This window comes from Nyctereutes procyonoides, unplaced genomic scaffold, assembly GCF_905146905.1.
Source record: "Nyctereutes procyonoides isolate TBG_1078 unplaced genomic scaffold, NYPRO_anot_genome, whole genome shotgun sequence".
Taxonomy (NCBI): Eukaryota; Metazoa; Chordata; class Mammalia; order Carnivora; family Canidae; genus Nyctereutes; species Nyctereutes procyonoides.
Window position 1 is genome coordinate 44,012,232 of NW_026575042.1, and position 22,274 is coordinate 44,034,505.

General features: G+C 38.4%; 1 protein-coding gene across 3 annotated transcripts in view; it reads left to right on the forward strand.

Annotated features, from left to right (window-relative positions):
- The first annotated feature begins 3,548 nt into the window (after positions 1-3,548).
- AGTR1 (angiotensin II receptor type 1) overlaps positions 3,549-22,274 on the forward strand; it is a 47,382-nt gene continuing 28,656 nt past the window's right edge. Inside the window, exons 1-3 of one of the 3 annotated variants that reach the window (XM_055321725.1) lie at positions 3,549-3,936; positions 9,465-9,555; positions 13,259-13,343. The gene's annotated coding sequence lies outside the window, so the exon portion shown is untranslated. The remainder of the gene's footprint in view (positions 3,937-9,464; positions 9,556-13,258; positions 13,344-22,274) is intronic. The other 2 variants (XM_055321724.1, XM_055321726.1) reach the window with 2 other exon arrangements.

A 22,274-nucleotide genomic window follows, 5' to 3' on the forward strand; every position in this document is an offset into this window, starting at 1 on the left:
GGGAAAATTAAAAACTGGCATGTGATCTGAGTCTTTGAAGACAGCCAAGTTTTCAAATGGCAAAGGTTGGAAGGTAGTCGAGAAACGGATCAATATGGGCAAAAAACCTGAAGAGATATGAAAGGCACATCTGAGAGAATCTAAGTATAAGGTACAAATTTTAAAAGCTGGAGAGAGAGAAATTGGAATCAAAATGAAATTCTGTAAGTTTAAACTTGACAAGGCTTAATGATATATTCTTTGAGAAAAAATTTAGAGCAAGAAAAATATAGAAAACATAGGTGTTTCTTTCCATTTTGAGTACTGTAAGTGGCCTGTGCATGAATTCCAATTTATAATCACCAGTAGCTAAACAATGAATTATTTGGAAGTACTATACATAGGATAAGAGTACATGATGCGATCAGTCTTACCCAATCAACGTTCTCTCGAAACAATAAACCAAAGTACATGCAGGAGTAGACTACATTAATGTCTGCCATAGTATCCATCTCAAAAGCCTGACTATATTCTCTTAGCAACTCTACAGTCACTAGGATGGACTCCATTTGGGAACAAACCTGAACACTGAATATTTATGTAAGTTTATTAACACTTTTTCCTCATATAAATGCCAAGTACTGACTTGTCATAAATACGAAAGAACCAACTGCACATTCTAAACCATAGGAATGCCCTAGAGTACAGGTGGCACAAGGTGGCACACTCATGTGGTTGCAGCCATTAGACTTTCAAGTTTAGTGTCAGCAAAATGTGTCCACACAGTTGTTCCTTGTTTTCCAAACAGTTTCTGAGCTAAGTTCCCTACCTTCTAGTTCACCCTGCTATGCCGATGTAACTGTTATACAAAATTTGGGTAATATACACAAACATAAAAAGCAAATATAATCTAAAGGTATCCATAAGTATGCCCTTCAAATAACCACTGTTAAAGTACATCCATTTTTTTCTATGCGTATGGGTGTGTGTATATTTGAAGCTGGGTTTCAAATCCCTGTCTCTAGTCGTAACTCCTTAGCTCACCCTTTCGCATAGGATCAATGTGTTATTATATCCAGAAAAGCCAAGTGTTTAAACCATACCATTACTCAGCTGATTCACCACAATAATGATGCCATTAATTTCTTGAAAACTTTTCCTTCTCATCTGCTTGTTTCTGATGATACAATATCCCTAAGAGCAAAGCCTACCCTTTCCAGAAGTTTCACCCAAAACAGCTGACTCTCTACTCAAGACTGGTCCTCAAAACTATCATCATTCCTAAAAACAAGGAGGAATTTAGTACAGACACGATGGTGGTCAGTGATTTATAGCACTAAGTCAATTTTAAAATACGAGGTTCTCCTGAACTTCATATAATAATTACAGAAACATTTCCAAATTTCATTCGCAGACTCTGGCATTTGGTTGTCACATTAGTTGAAAAGACTATTTTCCATTATCCCCATTGGAATTGTCTTGGTACCTTTATCAAAAATCAAGTGAGCATAATATGCTAGAATTCCTGGACCCAATTCTATCCCACTGATCTGTATACCAATCTTTACACCAATAAAACACTGTTGAAGTTATTACAGCTTCACAGTAAATTTTGAAATCAGGAATGTGAGTCCTCCAACCTTGCTCTTTTTTCAGAATTGTTCTGGATATTCTGCGTCCCTTGCACTTCTACCTGAATTCTAGGATCATCTTGTTTATTTCCCCAAAAATAGCCTATTGGGATTCTGATGGAGACTGTGTTAATCCATATGTTATATGGAGATTAGTGCCATTTTCATAATATTAAGTCTTCCAATCCATGAACATAGAATGTCATTCCATTTATTTAGGTCTAATTTAATTTCTTTCAATGTTTTATGGTTTTAGAATACAAGTTTTACACTTTTCAAAATTTATTACTAAGTATTTATTTTTTTTTACCTATGGTAAATGCATTTTTTCCTCATTTCATTTTTGGATTGTTTCTTGCTGACCTTGCTTATTAGCTCTAATAGTCCTTAATTGATTCCTTAGGATTTTCTAAATATAAGATCATGTCATTTGCACATAAAAATACTTTTATTTCCTTTCCAACCTAGATGACGTTTATTTCTTTTTCTTGCCCAGCTGCCCTGGCTAGAACCTATAGCACGATTCTGGATAGAAGTGAGGAGAGACAACATTCTCGTTTTAATCTTAGATGCAAAAACATTTGGCCTCTCACCATGAAGTATGATGTTAGCTTTTCATAGATGGGTTTTACTGACTACGGTCCTTTCTAGTCCTAGTTTCTTGGGTATTTTTATCATGAAAGGGTGTTGAGTTTTGTCAAATGCTTTTCCTGATTTATTGAGATGATCCTGTGGTTTTATGGTCCTTTAATATATTGATAGGATGTGTTGCATCCATTGATTTTGAGTAAACTAATCTTGCATTTCTGTGATAAATCTCACTCGATCATGGTGTACAATCATTTTTATATGTCACTGGATCCAATTTGTTAATATCTGTCAAGGATTTTTACCTACATTCTTAAGAGATATTTATCTGAGTTGTCCTTTCTTGTTCTGTCTTACCTGGTTTTAGTATCAGGCAATAGTGGCCTCACTGCATGAAGTGGGAAGTGATCCTCTTTTGCGTTTTGGAATAGCTTGTGAAGAAATTCTATTAATTCTCCCTTAAATATGTGGTCATATTTTGTTCTTTAACTTTTTCTATTTTTTTAAAAAAGATTTTATTCATTTATTCATGAGAGACACAGAGAGAGAGAGAGGCAGAGACCCAGGCAGCGGGAGAAGCAGGCTCCCTGCAGGGAGCCCGACGCGGGACTCGATCCCTGCACCCCAGGATCGCGCCCCGGGCTGAAGGCGGCGCTAAACCGCTGAGCCACCGGGGCTGCCCACTATTTTTTTTTTCGACTTTTATTTTTTTTAATAATAAATTCATTTTTTATTGGTGTTCAATTTGCCAACATACAGAACAACACCCCGTGCTCACTCATCCCGTCGAGTGCCCCCGTGCCCGCCCCGCAGTCACCCCCACCCCTAGCTGGTTTCCCAGTTAGCGGAGCAACCCTGAGCGCTGACCCCAACACGGAGGCCGTAGACGTCCACCCTTTCACCGCCTGAACCTGAAACCCATCGATGCTGTGATCCACGACAGCGTGGCCAAAGTCTGAGTCCCAGGAAGGAGACGGGGCTAATTCCTCCTTAAAAAGTTCTCCCGGTTGAGCGCGGGCGAGCGACGGGGGGGCAGCCCCGGGCCGTGAGCGCGTCCCGCCCCCGCCCCGGGCCTCGACCCCCGCGGGCAGCCCCGGAGCCCCGCGCCCTGCGCCGCCGCGACCCGGGATGCTGCGCGCATCCCCCGCCTCCGCCCGCGTCTGGAGGCGGGAGGCGGGCGGCGGGCGGCGGGCGGCGGGAGGCGGGCGGCTGGGTCCCGGGGGTGGGGCGGGGCGGGCGGGAGAGGATGCTCGGCGGGGCCTGGGCCGCGGCACCTCCGGGGCGGCGCCGCCCCTCGCTATAAACCCGGGGCTGCCGGGTCGCGGAGGACTGCAGCGCCTGGCAGCGGGCCCCGCGGCCGCCGGTACCGGAGGGCGCAGCGCGGCGACCCGGGGAGCGCCCCGGAGGGCGGGCGGGGGCGGGGACCCGACGGCTGCGGGCCCCGCGGAGAGCGCGCCCGGCTCTGGCCGGAGCCCCCGCACCCCCCCACCCCACCCCCACCCCCACCCCCCGCACCAGGCGAGGGGCGCGGGGCTGCGGGGACCACCGGGGCTGTTGGCCGCGCGGCCCCCGGATCTCATTCCGATTCGACCAGACCCTCTGGAGCCGCAAGCGAGGACCCTGCGGGTCGGGGATGCAACCAGGAAAACTTTCTTCCCGAGGCTTTGAGCCGCATCTCCAGGGCGAAGCCGGCGAGAGTCCTGCGGGGCGTCCGTCGAAAAGTTGTGCTGCTGCTCAGGTGAAGTTCCCGGCGTCCCCAGCCTCCCCCGCCCCGCCCCGCGTCCCGTCCCCGGCAGCTCGTTTCCCCCTGAGCCCGCTGCAGACCGACCGGGGGGGGGGGGGGGGCTGGTACTGCACCGGGTCCCCACCTGGAGCAGACTCTCCCACCTTCGGCTGCTCCCGGAGGCCCTCTGATTCCTCAGAGCGGCAAGGGGCCGAGCTGGGCGTCCCCACGGCCCTGGGGCCCTGGCCGGGCACCTCTGGAACCGAGGCGGGGTTCTAAGAGCAGCTCCTGTTGGCTGCTTTCCTCCACCGCCTACCTAGAACCCCACTCCCCAGCTCCCTTAACTGGCCAGCCCAGCCCTTCTACCCTGCGCTCCCCCCACCCGCCTTCTCCTCCCCAAGACCTCAGCAGGTCTCTCCCAAAGCCTCTCCTGCCCCACTGCTTTGGGGCACCCAGTAGAGACCCCCGCTCCTGAAGCCACCTGGGGCTGCTTTGCCTCTTCTCTGCTTCCTGCTGGGCTATCACACTGCTGCGACTGGCCCTCGGAGCCCTCTCCTCTCAGTGGAAGTCTGGGTGCCCAAGTTCCCCCCGGGATCAAATTTGGGACTTGGCTACATTTATTTCTGGTGTCACTCAGACAAGAGAAAAGTAACAGGGAGGGACGCGAGAAATCTGGGACCCTACTGCTCTGTCTTATGACTTTGTGGAGCAACTTGTTTCTCCCAAAGGTGCCTTGTCCCCAACATTCGTTCGGTAGATACCGGCTGAGTGGCCTGGGTCCCCAGGCGTTTACTTCCTGTAGCATAAGCTGTGACCGTTTTGTACGTTTTCTCCAAGGCACCGTCTGCTCCCCCGTGGGCTGTAGAGCGTCCCTAGCTCTAGAGGCCTCGCTAGATCATCTCTGTTTAGGCTGTTCTGCATTCTAACCCATTCCACGCAGACAGTGCAGGGGGGAGCACAAGAGACCCCCTTAAATGGCCGTGTACTCTCAGCAGAGTATTTCACAACGCTGAACCTCAGGCCCCTGGCCATCAGGTTCCCTCCAGTGATGAAATCCCTTGATTCCCTTTGTTTCCTAGTGAGTTGCTTACAAAATAGTACTCTAAAATAATTACCCTTTTAGCCCATGTGTGGGACCCTCAAAGCTCTCTAAATGACCCCCCTGGTAAATTATCTGTTCTGGAAAATCATTAAGTTTCCAAGGCCGGTTCCAAAAGTCCATCCCCCCCCCACACACACACACACACACACCCAGATTACAGCTGGCAGTTCCCAAAACCTGGTCTTATGGTTCAGGGAGTGTACCCCCGGTGCCAGTTCTCAGCATTTGTTAGAGTTTCACAATTATTAGTGTCATGTCTGTCATCTACTCTGTCTCTCCCTTTTTATTTCTGACTTCGTTGTTTTTTGTGCCCATCACGAAGCCTCCATTTCTGGTAAATCTCCTTTCTTTGACCATAAGCTGAATCAAATGCTCCAACGTCCAACCCAGGCAAGCTGGTTTCCTTCCACTGGTTCCAGTGACACCAAAGGAAGACTTCTCTTCCTTGAGATGTAGAAAATGCCTTCGAGTCACCGTTGCTTTGCCAACGCTGTCCGTCCCAAGAGTTCTGAGCTTAAAGCTTTCCTGTCGCTCTTTAACCCTAGTTCAGTGTTCAAAAGGGAAAGAATCTGGGTTGTTCAGGTTTCTTACACTGTGTTTCCTTTTTTTTTTTTTTTTCCTAGTTTGAGGTAAGAAGTGTGTGTGTGTGTGTGTGTGTGTGTGTGCGCACACACGCACACGGGCACACATGTGTATATACCTTTTTTGGTTTGTTGCTGCTGCTTATTACTGTTGTTGTGACTATCCCTGATTATTTGCCCTACGCAGGAGGGAAAATAGTGGAAGAAAATTTAATCTGCTACTTAACCAAAGCCCAGGTAAAATACTTAGCTGAGGGAAGCCTAACACCAATAGTTTAAATGTACGACGCACGTTTTCTATAGTTTGATCTGTGCCACTACATCCTTTCCAAGCAAATAACAGATTTGCTGTATTTTGTTTTCAGATTTGTTACAGGGACCTAGACCAAGTCCTATAACACGTGCATGTTTTGGCTGCCTGATGCAGGCTCCCATCCGTTAGCCCCACACTCATTAGTTTACCTAGTGCTCTGACTGCTTGGCCATAACTGGGCTGTGCCAGAGTGTCCCAAGTAAGCTAGCCAATTAAGAATTTTATTTAGATATTTGAAGTAAATCCAAATGTTTCAAAGATTAGAAAGCTGTCTTAAAGACACACTGTGGCAAATAACAAATATAGAGCCAGATCAACAAACTGTGACAAAGCAGTCAAGGGCAGGTTGGGAATGCTCTTCTCCCATGCTGTCTATCTAGTAAACTGGACAAATCACCTTTTAAATTCATCACCACTGAAAAGTGCTATTTTTTTTCTTCAAAATAGTTCTAAGCCTTCCATTCCAAAACTGCCTAAAGTCGTTGGATCACCTGGTTTGTGTTCCTTGTCATGTAGTTACTTATTAAAATAGTATATCAAAGTTCCCATGAGCGAAAGTAAGTTTTGTTCCATTTCCAGCCTAAATTTAGCTGTCATTTTATATTTTTCTATTTTATTCATTATATGAACTTTAGCTACCAAAATTCAACTTTTCAGCAGCTTAATATATAAAATATATCTTAAATCAAGGACGTCTGTAGGGACTTAAGGTAATATTCAACTGATTTGGCATATGATGACCATTATCATTTTAAAGCTCTTAAATACATGCAAAATAAATCACAGCAAACACCACACACACACGCACGCGCGCACACACACACACACACACACACACAAACTAAAGAGCTATACATGAACTATACATTTGCCAAATGTTTTATTATTCAGTGGTGGTTTTAATGACAGATCTGACTATTTGAAATAGAAAATAAAGTATATATCTAGAACTGTCATAGAAATGACAAGTGAATTTTAATAGTAGGTGCATTAACATTGAAAGTTTTGATTCTCTGTAGCAGATGGTCACAAGGAAAAAAATTCCCTTCAATGTTAAAATCATCTTTCAAATATTTTACTAACATAGGTCACTATATGCTATAAATATTGTATGACCACTATATTTTACATTATTCTTACAGACCAGTTTAGAAGAGTTTTTGTCATATTTGTCTGGCTCCTAAGTAGATGCATCATCCAAACGTCTTAAATAGAAATAAATGTCTAGATTTGCCAGTGATTATTATACTTTCCTTCCTATATCTAAGAATATTTTAAATTGGGTTGCTAGGCTCACATATAATTATTTTTTTAAATTTAATGGTTTATAAAATGGGTGAAGAAATGGATATGCTTTGTTTTTCCTAATCACATTGTGCCTTCATATTCTAAGTCCTAAGTCTAAATGTCCCTAAAATTTAAAATCATAGAATTAGTAATCATTCAGTTTGGGTCAAGTCTTACGTGATTTCTTATTCATTTTATACACATATAAGCTGCTTTATTCTTCACCAAATGATGTTAAAACTTATTTAGATCAGTGGATTTAAGTACTTTGAATGATTAACTTCAGAGTAAGAATACTGAAGAATACATACATGATTGTGTACTTGTCTTTAGATATTTACCAATTAATATTAATCAGATTTCCTCTATCCACCTTGGAAAAAAAAAGAATTACATGTATGAAATGTATCAGCAATAATAGAAGATACTTACAAAGGAATACTATGTGTTTGAGTGATATTAGCTCCTTAAGGACACACTAAAGTATAAAAATGGTCTTTGCCCTAGAGAGATGTTGGTCAAGCTGAATACATATTTGGATATGAGTCTCTCCAGTCATCTCAGTGCCACTGGAGTGGGAAGCCATTTTAAACCAAGCCTCCTTCTGTCCTGTTTTTCAGACCAAGTGGAATGTCTAATGTGGTCACATTGTTTGATTCCATAATAACCACCCCAACTATCCCTTCCTTATGGTAGTATGCCTCCTTTGATACTATATGTGCCACATCTAATGCATCCTTGTATTCTATTACTAAATGTTCCACAAATCACTTTCTTGCTTGTTAGTTGTTTTCAGCTAAAACCATGGAAAATGTTTTTTTCCATGAAAATTAAAATCAAAAATACGTTTTTCAGATACCTGTATTTTAGAAGAGATACACTAAAGAGAAACCATTTTTCTAATCTCATTTGGGTATAGAATCCTATTGCAAGCAATGAAATGACTTGAAATTGATGTTATACTAACTGGGGGAACTAACTATTAGAACTGTTTTTTAGTCTAAAGCTGTAAAGACAAGGGGAAAGTGGAGGAAAGAGTAAGAAAAGAAGAAACAGAATAAAAGTTGAAATAGCAAATGAATAGTTAAGTATCAGGGAAAAGGTAAGGCAAGCATATTACAATCACCTGGGAGGCATGCTAAATCCGTATGTATTGTCTACACTTTCGTTATTCCCATTTCCCCTACTGAGAATCGCTGTGTTGTAAGTTGGGAGCAGCCATCCACAATTACCTCAAGTGTCGAGGCAAAGACCAGCATCGTGGGCATCATGTAGAAGCTTGTTAGAAATGCAGACTTTCTAACTCCACCCAGACCCATTGGATAAGAATTTTCATTTTAACAAAATCCTCAAGTGATTCAGATGCACAATGAAGTTAGAGGAGTCCAAGTGTACAGCACCTAGGCCTTGTTCAGAATGATTACCTAGAGGTTATTTTATTGGCTTTTTAATAGACTAGCATTTTTACATAAAGCTAACATTTATTGAGCACAGACAATATGTCAGACACAACGTTCAGCCTTCAATATCGTTTTTATTTAAGCCTCACAACTTCCCTATGAAATAGGCACTGCTTTATCCTCATTTTATAGATTAGGATACTGAGTAATAATGGGAGAAGTAAGGGATACTGAGACATAATGAGATAAATAACTCACGCCAATGTGGTAAATGATAGAGTTAAGATATAAACAGGAATTTTGATTCCTGTGCTCTTTAGCTGACACCCCACACCGTCTGCTCTACATTAGGCTGCCTGCTTTTTATTTGAGAATTTATTTTATATTACAATTTGAAATCAAGTTCTGTTTCTCTCATAGAAAAAACGTGATCTATTCCATTTCAGTTGTTGCATTTGCCTGTCACCTTACCTTTAAGTGCAATAATGAAGAATTCTAGAAATTCCTTCTTTAGTTGGAAAATAAATACTAAAACTATGACAGCTCATTATTTAAAACTTAAGGTGTGATATCTCTATTTTTTTCTCATAACTTACTAAAATTTACTCTTTTTACCTTTTGGTGTTCTGATTCTATAAAGAAAAATTTTTCTTTTAAGTCATTCCCTACCTATATAAACTATTCAGCCTTCCAACTCAAATTATATACCACTCTTTTCAGCTTTAATATAAACATTTATCTACAAGCATGGGTCACAAAACTAGATGAACATAGTTACTAACCAGTCTGCAAGCAAATGGTGGCTTATTTTAAAGCCAGTGATTCTCCAAATGACTGAACCTCTGAACAATTTCTTCTAGTGCATGTAGATTCTCTGAGAGCTGTCAGTTGGATCTGGCCAAAAGCCTGTTGTTCTGACAAGGGCTCATTGATGTTGGTCAAAAGACTGAGGTGAGTCTGGGTTCCCTGTGATGATGTTTGAGAGGAGAGGTGTGTCAACAGGACTTAGCAGCTACAATTTTCCCAGTGATAAAGGGACATCCTTGGGAGATGGAACTTCACCAGCTGCTTAGATCTGGAAGTTAAGGCAGCACTTAGAGTACAGTATCTAATTTATAACTTACAGCTTAGGACACAGTCAACCCAGGGCTGCCATAATGCCAAGTTGTAGGGGCCTGGCAGGGCGGTAGTGCCCAGGAGATATACTGCACATAGCAGCAGAGTTTCTTAGAGCTAATAAATGATAAAATGCCAGTGATTCTCTTATGATCCTTTACAGTCCTGCCGGTCTCACTGAGCCCAAATATTTGTGACTCTGGCTGCACAAGAATCTACATCTGTTTTTTTCCCGAAATAAATTGAAAAACACGGCATTTCTTCTAGTAAACTTCATACATTTATACTTTTATCATCACTTTTTGACCCAAACTCCTTTTATTATCCAATTCAAATGCATTTTACATGCTTCTAAATCTGTGTAGTATGCCACTAGAACAGGAATGTTCCATTAACCCAGCTTTAGTAATCTTTCTGTTCAAATGATGTCACTTCACATGAAACACATTGTACCATGATGGATCCCAGCCCTTCACCTTCACACAGTTAATTCTGCCACTTTATCAGGAATGGAAAAGAATCTGATGTGATCCCTACGTAATGATTTCTTGAGTATGTTCTGGCATTTAATCTTCTGGTTTAATAGAATAAATTTTTGAGAGAAACACAAATCTATTTCTTTGAGTTCCTATTAGGTTAAGCCATATGATGGAACCTTATATAGTCATTTTTACATAGTTAATAATATTTAATGGCAAGGAAAGATAATCATGAGTAGAGCAATACCTAAAACATAAATCATGACTGTGATCCAGTGTGTGTGTGTGTGTGTGTGTGTGTGTGTGATAGATTCTTGTCAGGTTGCCATTTGGCCTTACTTGGGTTATTGGTGTTCTAATGAAAATAGTTATATTAGTACTGATTTGTGATTAAAGTCACTGATATATTTTTTAAATATCTGCATCTTTGTAGAACAGGTAAGACTAGGAAAAGTATATAACAATCTTAAAAGCTTTGGAGAGTTATTAAGATCAAGGCTAAGATCAAAAGTTACTTTTTTCTTTCCCCCTTTTTTGGTATGTGCTTTCAAAATCGCTATTACTTTTTTAATCCTTGCTTTCAGTTTGTCTCAGAATTTCTATTACTTTCCTTCCAACTAACTCTAGATTTCAGATCTTTAGACAACTGCTACTCACTCTGTAGAGAATGATACTGGCAAATCTAACCTTTTCTCTGTTTTTCCCCCCCTAAGGTACAGTAGTGCTTTATAGGAGTTCACAAGGTTTTATACCATGGTGGTATTTTTCTAAGAGAAATAATCTTATGGGAAATTTCTTTTTCTATAACAACAAAACCACTAAAATACTGGGATAAAAAGAGATTTTTCTAATGCCAAAAACATTCCATATAACAATGTTATAGTAAAGTCGGTATACATTGTGTTTTAAAAAGTAACCTATACTATACCTATAGCCATCTTGAATAACTCTTCAGTTTTACAAAATTTCTTTCTTAAAAATGTCCCCCAAATCCATAATGAAAAATATCGGTTAATGTGGCTACATAAAAAAATTAAAATGATCATAAAGGAAAAAGACCCATAAACAAAGTCAAAAGATAAACAGGAACTTGGGAAAGCTATTTGCCATATTCTATATTGTAAATGCCAGTTTCCTTAATATAACATGAGCTCTTTAAAATGAGAAACAGTGAACAACTCAGTTGAAAATGAGCAAAGGGTCATTACTAGGCAAACTAGTAGAATAACTACAAAAAATAAGAAAACAACAACAAAAAAGCTCACCCTCATTCATAACTAAAGAAATGCAAACCAAGACAAATATATACTTTTCATTTATCAGACTGAGAAAAAGTTTGAGATTTGATATAAGCTAGATTTTCAGGATCATAAACTGGTATAACTTATATAGAGGACATTTTTCAAGTATCTCTCAAAAATGTGGATTATACAGTTTACTTCAACAATCATTTTGAAACTTTTCTGATACATAGTTTAGAAATGCCTATGTAAAAACAGGATCATTGAGGCATATTCTTAAGCAGCCCAAAAGGAAAACTGAAAAAATAAAACAATAAAGCCCATTAACAGGGGGCTAGTTGAATAAATTATCATGTGTCAGTGCAATAAATGAAATACTGTGTAGTGGAGCACCTGAGTAGCTCAGTGGTAGAGGTCTGCCTTTGGCTCATGCTGTGATCCAGGGTTCTGAAATCAAGTCCTGCATCGGGGTCCCCGCAGGGAGCCTGCTTCTCCCTCTGCCTCTGTCTCTGCCTCTCTCTGTGTGTCTCTCATAAATAAATAAATAAAACCTTAAAAAAAGGAATACTATATAGTCATCAAAATAAATGAGGCAGATATATGGATACAGTATAGATAGCTCTAACCATATTAAATTTAACCAAAAAAGCAAAGAACAGAATAGTATGATGTGTAAAATGAAAATAATGTGGATATATACATTTGTATGCATGTGTATCCTTTTTAAAAGTCGTAAAAGGATACATATGAAACTGTTAGTAGTAAGTACCTCTAGGAAGTGGATCTGAAAGACCATTACAGAAAGCTAGGAGACATGTACTTTTATTTTTATACTCTTTTATAGCTTGACATTGATATCGCAAGCAATATCACTACAATGAAAAATAAAAACAGAAATACAGAAAAAAAAAAGATCTCTTCAAAAGATTTTTTTTTTCAGGATGCCTGGGTGGTTAAGCATCTATTTACCTTCCGCTCAGGGTGTGATCCCGATCTGGGGATCAAGTCCTGCACTGGGGTCCTTGCAAGGAGCCTTCTTCTCCTTCTGTCTGTCTCTCTGCCTCTGTGTGTCATAAATAAATAAATAAATAAATAAATAAATAAATAAATAAATAAATAAATAAATAAATAAATAAATAAATAAAATCTTTTCTTAAAGATTTTATTTATTTATTCATGAGAGACACAGAGAGAGAGAGAGGGGCAGAAAACACAGGCAGAGGGAGAAGAAGCAGGCTCCTTCACTCAGGGAGCCTGATGTGGGACTCGATCCTGGGTCTCCAGGATCACGCCCTGGGCTGAAGGCAGTGCTAAACCGCTGAGCCACCTAGGCTGCCCAATAAAATCTTTTTTTTTTTCCCAATAAAATCTTAAAAAAAAAAAAAAGATTTTTTTCAATTCTGGTGCAATAACACTTATATAGGTTTATATTAAAAAGAATCATTTATCAAAGTTTAACTGCAGATTCACAAGTATCTAATCTATTATATTTCTTATATTAGTAGTTACGTCTACAGAAGTATCTTAAATAAGATTGCACTATTTTACCTGAAAACATTGTTTTTTCTCCTCTAGTGTGTACCTACAAGGGAATGGGGAAAGATGCGGACTATAACCAGGAAGAGGATGAAATTCCATGACAGACTGCCACTTAGCACAGCCTAACTCTACATAAGGACAAATATATCCTTGATAGGGACCAGATGATTTCATTCCCTTTAAAAATACATTTAAGATATAGTGTTAATAGTTACTTTGTCAATTAAAAATGAAAATCTGACCTTATTTAGTGAATCACATTAATCTTTTTCTTTCCAGATTTAATATATGATAAATTGGTCGAAAATGTCTGAGTTCTCATCTGAATAAGACGCAAAAGCCATCCCACAAATTCTGCATCCAGGTAAAATGTCTTACACCTATAGCACTGTATCTGTCAGTGGTTTTTCTCTAATGTGTCAACAGTGGAGGTAGCACAAGAAGCCATATACACACTATTGTTTAGTGACAGAAATAGGAAGCAGAAAAGAATGTAACTCCAGTCTTATCCCTTATATGCACCTTAAGAACATATTTACTTATGTAATTTTAAATGTCAACAATGTTAGAATTATCATGATATTCCTGTATTGATATAAACCATGTGAGAGATTTGTAACCGCTTGGCAAGGATTTCCATGGGTGGATTGTTCTTCAAACTAGGGCTTTAAGAGAACCAGGGAGGAAATGACTGTCCTCTCCTCAGCCACCCAATGGGGTATTTGAGCTCTATGAAGCAATCACTTCCAGAAACATGTGTCCAAAGACCATAAACCTTGAAACTTGACCTGTTCACCTTCAGAAAATACAGATGTCTCTGAGTCTCATTCTTATAAAAATTTCTCTTGCTATAGTAAGATACAGGTAAAAAGGCTATGTGGAATTGGAGACAAGGCACCCTTTAGTCCCCCTATGGTCTAGTCCTCTACTAGGCATGAATCCCTATGGAGTCATGAAACTAGGTGTTATACTCAGAACCTGAAAGGGCAGTGTTGGTAATCAGGGACTTCTCTGTCCATCCATTTCCTATCACATGGCCCTGCCTGATATTTTTCATAAATTCCTGTGTTTTCCAGATCAAAAGGTTTTTTTGTTTTGTTTTGTTTTGTTTTTTGTATTTTGTGTGTGTGTGTGTGTGTGTGTGTGTGTGTGTGTGTTTTGATCCTGACAAAAACTCAGCTCAATGAACAAGACCTTAACTTCCTGAATTAACAAGGGAGACACTCCCTGGTCCCTCCGGGGAGAATAAAAAGAGTAGCTTGTCCCCTTCTGAATATTTTGTGATTATATTTTATCAAAGCAAAAGAAAGATAGGATAGGTGGTAACTGGGTAGACAAATGTTAGAGGTGACTTTATTCTTTGAGTCATTGGCAAATTGGAAATAGTTGCTGGAAGGCACTCCATGGTGGTGTTAGGAAACCATTTAAGATTGCTTTAATCTTGGAGACAAAAAAAAAAAAAAACAACATTCTACAGAGTTTTGTTACTGGAAATCTTTAGGTTTGGGGGGGTTGCCCTTATTGTTTTTTTGAGGTGTCGTTAAGCTTAGAAAGCTGGGCTGTACATGTTTTCAGCAAAAATCCAGCCCTAGAAAAAGTACATTGAAATATATGTTCTCAATAGGAAGCTTTATTTTACATCCTAAGAGAACTGAACAGAAGGAACTCTTTGTCCATAATACCCCATCACCCTTATAATAGAAGAAGCAAGGCAGTAATCCAGGGAGGTTCCTGATGGAAATAATTTTATGAACATCCTCTCTTGTTTTAGAAGCCCTCAATTTCTAACATTCACACATTTGTAGCAAGACTTTCAAAATAGTATGTTTTGCTTACAAATAACAAAACTGAAAAAAAGAACACTATAAAATCTTAAGCCTTCTCAAACCATTAAGTTGCAGATGAATAGGCAAAACACGCTAAATTCGAAGAAGTTATTTTTTGGTTGGTAAAGAACTGATGCTATACCAATTCTGCTACTAACTAGAAACTTTGCTTTTGGTCTCTTGTAAAATAATCTCCAAGGCCCCATCCCAAACCATGGGCACTTACTAAAATACAAAAGGTGTGTTCAGACCTTCTGAACATTAGAGAGTCCATTTTACCAACTTAACAACTAAAGAACTCTGATCTCTTATTGATTTAAACCAGTAATGTGTAAACAGCATTTCAGAGCTTGTTTTATAGGACCAGAGGAATTTAAGGTGGAATCTACTTATGACAAATGAGGAAAACCAGACATTTAGAAGAATAAATAAAGACTATATTCAGTGGCTTAAAATCTGTAGCCTTGCACTGTCTGGTATGGTAGTCATGTGCCATGTGTGGCTATTCAAATGTAAATATAAATTAACTCTAATTAAATGAAATTAAAAATTCAGTTCCTCAGTTATACTAGCCACATTTCAAGTATTCCAATAGATACATGTAATTAGTGGCTACACTGCTGGACAGCAAAGCTTTACATTTCTATCACCATAGAAAGTTCTATGATACTATTGCTATTAGTAACTTACTAATAATTGTAGTGGAATTCCATTGTTATTTGGAAGGAAATTTTTTTGCTCTTTTAAACTTATTTGGAAATTTTAAAGTATTCTTTAAATTCCAATTTTTTTCAGTTGTAGGCTATCTAGTATATAGTTCTCACAGTGCTTTTGTCTTTTTCCTATTTATTTGCATATTAAAAATACATGGAATTAAGTATCTTATGTCTCTTCTAAAGTTAGAGGTTCTCGTTTTCTTAAAAATCGTGAGAAGAGGTACATGCAATTATATTGAACTAATATATATAGCTGTTGGGGTTTCTTTTACCTGCATCACTGACATCTCCAATCCACTGACATCTTGGAGACAAGGCACCTCTTAGTCCCCCTATGATCTAGCCCTCTACTAGGCATGAATCCCTATGGAGTCATGAAGCTAGGTGTTATACTCAGAACCTGAAAGGGCAGTGTTTTGTTTATCTCCAAGTAAACAAAACTAGAAAAGATATAGGTCATTTCTAAAAACCTACATTTTTTTTTATTCTTTATATTCCGTGAGGTTTTTTTTTTTCTGCAGTGATAGATAGGTATCAGTTGTATTGACGTAAGTACAGATGACTTCATGTTTTTTCAGAAATTGGAGAGCCAAGCAAAATAAGTATTAAATGACTTATTTCTTTTTTTCTGTTTTTATAGAAATGTACAAGATGCTAGAAGTCTCTGGTTTTGTTTCCAAATTATATGTATCACAGAGAACAATAGTTTTTCAATTTTTAATTAATGTAATCACCACCTGTTATATAGTATATTCTTAAAGTTCTTAGTCATCATTTTTCTACTAATATGATCCCATTATTAAAATGTCAGTCTCCATTACTTTCTAGTCACTTATACCTAGTAGTTCAAATCCATTTGGTTCCTGGACTAATGGTTGTGTGTTACACAGGCAAAAAATTAAAAACAAACTTGTCTTTGAGTCATTGAAGCATCAAGGATTTGAAACAGCTAACTAACTATGAGAAAAGCATATACATATCTAGCCTATATTCCCTTTACACATGTAATAGCGTTATTTTTCGATAAAAGCATATATAATAGAAGTTTGTACCCAGTTTAGAATTATCAAGTATAAATCCTTGAATCTTACCAATGGAAAAAAAGCAAAGTAAAGGGTACTCATTTGAGTGGTTGTTCTCTCAATTATATATATATATATATATATATATATATATAGATATATATATAGATATATAGATATAGATATATATAGATAGATATATAGATATATATTTACAAATATATATATAATTACAAATAATACTAATATTATAGTATAATACTAACATATATAACTTTCTTTTTAGAGTAACAAGTTTACCTTCAATTAAGCCATTATCCACAGTATATCTATAGAAACACTGTTCCTAGGCTTGAAAATAGAGCTAGATATGCTTAGCTCATAACTGACTTTATAGGAGACTCAAATTTATGTTACTGTTAATATTTTTAATAATTAAAAGAGCTCAGAGAATTAGCATCAAAATGTGGAGACCGTTTTGCTGGCAAGGAGAACTTTTGACTAGTACTAAAAATATTGTCATCCTTCCCATTCAACTAGTCATTCCTTTTTTTAAAATATTTTGTTTATTTATTCATGAGACAGAGAGAGAGGAGAAAGAGAGAGAGAGAGAGAGAGAGAGAGAGAGAGAGAGAGGCAGAGACACAGGCAGAGGGAGAAGCAGGCTCCATGCAGGGAGCCTGATGTGGGACTCGATCCCAGGTCTCCAGGATCATGTTCTTGGGCTGAAGGCAGGCACTAAACCATTGAGCTACCCAGGGATCCCAACTAGTCATTCCTTTTAAGACTTTTAGGAAGATTTAGATGTATAGGAATCATTTTTTAAATTCCAGAAAGGTGTAGGATAGCTTAGAAAGGTAATAACACAGCACAGACCTTGTGGAAGGTAACCAATTACCTGGAACTAGGTCTTGGGCACCTTTCCAGAACTTAAACAAATGCTGTGGAGTCCTGGGACAACAGAAACAATGTCATACTGCAAGTCCAAAATCCAGTCAGGAGCAGCTTTCCTCCTCCTCTCAAACAGGCAAGGCCAAAATATTTCTACACACAACATGGGTCACCATAGAAAGCAAACAGAGCTGCTGTAGATAAAACCAGGCAGTGGGTAAAGGCTATCTCTTAACATAGACCTTGAAACTTGGCTCCTCAGTGATGTTCCCAAGTCAAAGAAGAAGAACAGAATAGGTGTTTCATTACTTCTGGTCCCTCTAGGATGGTCGGTGTACAGAGCCTGATGAAAACAATTGCCTTAACAGTGTAAAGCAAGAAGTCCAAACTGCTTTGACAATGTGAAGGCAATGTAAATTTGAGTCACTGATGACAACAGTGATATATGTAATACTAATAGGTCAGCCATATTTTATTCAACTCTAAGCCACTAATAAATGCTAGTCTTTGTTTTACATAAAACATGTTTATTTATACACAAAGGAACAAGTAAGGAGCATTGGAAATGGCCTGATTTGTGAGAACTCTTGCCCAGAACACATCAGCTTGGTGGGACAATTGAAGTAGTAGTAGCCCCCCTCCCCTGGATTTCTGCTAGAATGTAGATTTAGTTAGATGGATGACTTAGACAGAACATACCATCTGAATTGAAGAGTGAGAAATAGAATATGTTCCAATTAAATAAAGGAAAATTCATACTATGAATAAAACAATAAATGTCAATATATTAAAATTTCTATTTTAGCTACCTTAATGTGACAGATTTAACAGACCTAATTTAATATCTTAAAATGAAGAGATCTATGTAACCTATTTTATGATTTTTATCTTCTTAGGAAGATGCTTGACATCTTTAATTTTCATATTTAATCAATTTTTTTCTGCATTTAGTTTCTATGGTGTCACTATCCATCAACCCATATTGGTTGAGTATATATATATATATATATATATATATATATATATATATATATATATCCCAAGAGAAAGTAATTCTGAAATCCTCCTCAGCAATTCATTCTAACAATTAGGAACCCTTAAGCTAAATAGAATAATTCATTTCACAGGAAACTTTTATTCAATATGTATAATTAGTTTTAGTTAACTTTATTAATGAAATGTCGCAAATCAATTAGGTTTGCAATAATCAGATGCTGAGGACCCAAGAGGGGCCATATCTCTCACAAGAGGGGAAGGTGATATACAATTTAGCTGGGAAGCAAATGTAATTAGATTTGATCAGTTGAGTATTCCTGTCCTGATGTGGAGTCAGACACATATCCAGACCTGAGTACATAGTTAAAAAGAAGTAGAAAAAACAATGTGATTTGCAAAAGGTCTTCATGGTCCTGTCAACCACATGCTGAGAGCTGAAATGGGCCTTTGAAACCACAGGTAGACACGTTTTCTTCAGACAGTGCTATGTTTTAAATTTCTTTTTCAAATCCAAATGCCTTATAATAGGGCAGTATATAAACTCTCCTATGTATCACAGACCTCATCATTACCTACATTTTACATAGGGTGTTTCACACATTTATTTAACTGCTCAAATCCTGATGATATTTCAGTTTAAAACTATTGTGATCTAGAAGTTTATTACTAAGTGGGTATTGGTTAATTCTGAAGTTTCTTCCTCAGACTCTAAAATAAAAATATCAAATAAAATGTCATGACAGTAAGAATCCTTCTGAATGAGAATTATATTAAATACAAGTTATTCCTATGAAGGGTTGTAGTTTGCAACAGATTCTTCTGTAATTCATTTAATGAGTACTTTTGTCAGATACCTACATGCCAGTCACTATTCTCAGTCCTGAAAACAAAGTATGAGCAGCAGACAAAAACCCCTGGCTGCATATAACTTATAATCTAGTGCATATAGACAGAAAAACCATCAAGTAGAAGATACAATATGTTCCATGACATGGAGAATGGAAATAGAAATGAGATAAGGCAGTGCAGTTTTAAAAGGGTGTTTAGAGGAAGCCAGGGTGGCTCAGCGGTTTAGTGCCGCCTTCAGCCCAGAGCGTGATCCTGGAGACCCGGGATCCCTGTGTGGAGCCTGCTTCCCCTTCTGCCTGTGTCTCTGCCTTTCTCTCTCTCTCTCTCTGTCTCTCATGAATAAGTAAATAAAATCTATTTAAAAAATAATAAAAATAAAAGGGTGTTTAGAGAAAGCCTCCTTCGTAAGAAGGAAAAAACTCTGTGGACATCTGGGGAAGGATTTCTCTAGGCAAAAGCAAAGACCATAGGCGGCACTGTGCCAGCAAATTCAAGGCACAGCAAATAGGCCAATATCCTTAGAAACCATAAAAGAAGAATGTATAACAAAAGAGAGATCAAGTTATTGAAGTATACCAGAACTAATAGGCAGAAACTGGGGGCATTAAGAATGGATGCTAGAAGAGACGTATTTTAAACCTAAATGATTTAAAGACTTACACTGCTTTAAAATGTAGAGAAATGTTTCCAAAATTGAATTTTTCAAAAAGAAGTCAGATCTATGATTCAATCCCCAATGGTTGGTTCTGTGGCTATAATTTGAACTCTAAATATTAAAAGTGTACGTTTGATGTTAGTTCCTCCTGGTCACCCAACTGATTTCTTTGGGGCCTTCAGTATACTCTAAAAACACTTTGCCTATCACTGGCCTTAATCCCTTGTCTCTGGGTCTGAAAGTGAAACTCCTCAAGTAATAAAGAGTTGCAGGTACGCGACATTGCCATTGGATTATTTTTAGTGAAAGCTTTGCCTCCTTAGACAGATATACCAAGGAACTTAACACCAGTGAACTTAACAAGGGGATACCATCCCAGGGATACCACCATATGTAAAATGATTTCATATATTGATTATCCCATTTCAATAATTTCATCTACAAGTCCAACAAAAAGAAAATTCTTTTTTTTTAATTTTTTTATTTTTATTTTTTTAAAGATTTATTTACTTATTTATGATAGACATAGAGAGAGAGAGAGGCAGAGACATAGGCAGAGGGAGAAGCAGGCTCCATGCCAGGAGCCCGACACGGGACTCGATCCCAGGACTCCAGGATCGCACCCTGGACTAAAGGCAGGCGCCAAACCGCTGAGCCACCCAGGGATCCCCAAAAAGAAAATTCTAAATAAAAAGATACATTTGGAATTGTAAATGTGGCATTCATCCACATCTACAACTAAGAATGAAATTATTTAATGAAAAATTTCAAATTCAACCAACTCTACAAATATAAGATAGTCTGAAGAGAAGGAACAGTCCTGACTTTGCATTATATTTTCTTACTGTTGTTTTCTCATAATCCCCATGCTTTTTTCCTGTCCTGCTATTCTTCAAGATTTCCTAATGAGGATTGGGAAACAAGTGTATTTAACAATCTGTATTTGCAGGTTGGAAACAAGAAAATGAAGACTAATAGTTTCTCTCCTGCTAATTTGATTTTCTATAGCTCCTCTCCTACCAGCATAGGTAAAAGACTTAGTTACTATTTCTAGCAGATGGGGCCAAGGAAGAGACAAGCATCTGTGATGTCCTGCTTCCCCCGAAATGGGCCAGCTGCCCTACAGGCCTCCATTAGAGACTTCCCTAAGAGTAATAAATGAGAAGTGATCATGAACAGAATGAGAAAAAAAAATGCAACTTCCTTTATTCTAGAAAAGCAATACTCAATGGCTGGTTAACAATGCTACAGTAAATGTTTTTGTACATTTCTTCCACACATGTGGAGAGTTTTTAGGGTATGTGCTCAGAAGTGGATATGATGATTTGATTTCCAAAGTGGTCATGATATAGGGAGATTCCTGAAAATGGGGTTGTGCTGAGTTGACAGAAAGACATAGGGGTTCAGTCCTTAACTGCCAATGTGTGGCTGGCTCTCTAAACTGAAATATGACCCAAAAAGAACTTCTTCTGGTATAATTCCAGGTCCTAAGGCTAGTTAATAGTACAAATAGTTATTTATTGATAACTATGCAGAAATTTGTTTCCCATTACCCCATATGTCAGTGACATCCCAGAAAATCAGCCCAACAAGGAACTAGACATTTTGAGAATATACAACACATAACTTTAAATGAGAGGTTTTCCTTTTCTCACACAAAAACATGAAAGTCGGTTTGAACTGATGTGGACTTCTGTCCAGGTGAGTGCCTCTGATTTCAGAAAGCATGTACCTCTTTTTGTAACTCCAACGTGTCCTTGGAAATTGCTGCATAAAGGCCAAACTGCCAAGTCTAGTCCTTCTCTGAGAAAAACCTTTTTAGTTGTATGTCAGTAGCCGGTCTTTGTTCTCCTCAGTGCTCATTGCAAAATACAGCAATTCTAATTCTAACTCCCAGTAGTATTGGGAAGACAAGTTGAGTTAAAATAATGCCTGTAATTTAATCAGTATTCGGTCCCTAATAAAAAGCTAGTTAGTCACAGCTTCCTTCCAATCCCTCTCCCACAGATTTCCCTCCTGAAAGGAGATACTTACTATACAGCATTTTAGGGAAAACAAACTTTCCTCAATTGCTAGGGCTGGAGTAATGAAAGGTTTGAAAATAGTATTTTAAGCACGATCACATTTTTTCTTTCCATTCCCTGAGGTCGAACAGATTCTAATTTCAGTTTTTTTAACTTCCCCGAAAATAATTTGTCTCTACTTGCCTACTATTTCAATGCAATATTTTATCTTCTTAATGTGGTAGACTCACAAATTTAAGTCATCATCTAGATCAGAAAAAAAATAAGTGAGATGTAAAGCATCTAAATGGCAAATCTTCTCACTCAAAAAACGAAA